Genomic DNA, 1,805 nt, shown 5'->3' with positions numbered 1-1,805 from the left:
GTCTATCTTGCATTGAAAGGAAATGAGGTCACTGATAATGTTAGCAATGATTGCTGCAGATCACAACACTCACATTGCCCACATTTTTGGCCTCCCTTCTCAATCTTACCACTGCCTTAGCTGATCCTGTGCTTCCAATCATTTTGCATTTGGGTGGGAGTTTAGCTTTCTTCCTACTGTAATTCCCTCCTATACATTCTGGACTGCCCCTTTCTTGCTCTGTTTTAACCACATCAACACCCCTATTTCTGATTTGCATAAATTTCTTACAATCTCCTACTTGCTATTATCCCTTTCCTGTTGTCTTCACTGTCAAAGATTTATTCTCTATTATCATTTTATTGGGATCTCCAGTATGAGGGAAGAGTTGTGTTCAGCTTAGTTGCCATTTTGAGCTCTGTTTTCTTTTAAATAAAAGTGAATTGGTTGTGCTTGACTTTTTATCTGGATTCCAAAATATTTACCTATTATTTATGCTGGTTATGTGGGAGGAAAATAGTGAGTCGTAGTTGTGTACCATATGCCCTGTCTGCCATAGAATTAGGTGATCCCCATTTCTAAGCCTAACACTTGTACATCTTTAAGTATAAAATAATATTTTTAATTGGCAAAAATATAAGTGACTCAGCAAACACTTTTTTCCTCAGTTGACTGTAATTTAATTTGTTAAAATATTACAAAACAAAAATCTCCACAAAAAAACATGTAAAACGTTAAGTGTGTAATATCTTAACGTTCTGTGAGATCCAGATGTGTCTAAGATATGGAGAGATTATTAGAGGTAATATTTATCTCAAGTTATAGGAGCTAATATTGGGCAAAACTTGGAAGATTCAGTTTAGAGAAGTATCCAAGTGCTTGGCTACTGATCTCAAACCTTATCTGAACTATCTGAACCTCTCAAATCTTGAAAACTGGGTTGGATATCTTATGAGAACAGCCTCATCTGGGGCATTTGGGTATGTCTGATTCCAGCTGGAACCCAAAACTGCAGAGAGAGGCAAAAATGAAGAATAATTGGAGGAAAATGCTGAACTTCCTCAAACCTCAAAAAGAGGCTTTAGTAAAATTTGGAGCAAAAGTCAGGGATTATGAACAGCTTCTATTTTAACTGGCTGCATTCAGCCATCCTTAAAAATTTCTATTTTAAACTTCCCAATGAAAGTTCATTAATATTTCTTTGTTTTTAGGTGGGCAATACAGTGAAACATTTTTTAAAATAGTGAAGCTCTGTTGGTTTTATATGTCAAGAATTTGACAGTAGATGATTGCTCCAGAATGGCAAAGAGCATATCAGTGATCATTAAACACATACCTAGGTTTGGTTTGGGGCATTGCACCAAATGGAGCCTTAAATCAAGTTGTAGAAACACCATAAAATATATTTCACTCTAAGCACAGAGAGTAAACATGAATAAACTATTCTCCTTTGCATTATGCTTTATTACTCTGTGATAAGTACATATATTCAAAACATTTTTTTTGTTTTTTCCTTCCATTTCTAGTTTTGTTTCATCATCATATGTCAATTACAGTTGAGTGTTGTTGAACATGTAAATATGTAGATGAACACTAATATTTATTAATTGCCTCCTATTTGCTAGCTATATGTACATAATCTTTCAGCCATAAGAGGTAAATATTATTAACCTAATTTTACCCAGACGGAGGTTCAGATACAGCTATTTATTTGCTTAAGCTTGAACAGCTAGTGTGATGGTTAATTTTATGCATCAACTTGGCTGGGCCAAAGTATCCAGAAATTTGGTCAAATACTATTCTATTTCTGTGAAGGTGATTTTGGA

Source organism: Panthera pardus, unplaced genomic scaffold, assembly GCF_024362965.1.
Source record: "Panthera pardus isolate Hobbes unplaced genomic scaffold, ASM2436296v1 HiC_scaffold_17, whole genome shotgun sequence".
NCBI classification, from domain to species: domain Eukaryota; kingdom Metazoa; phylum Chordata; class Mammalia; order Carnivora; family Felidae; genus Panthera; species Panthera pardus.
Note: the sequence above shows the minus strand (reverse complement) of the source record.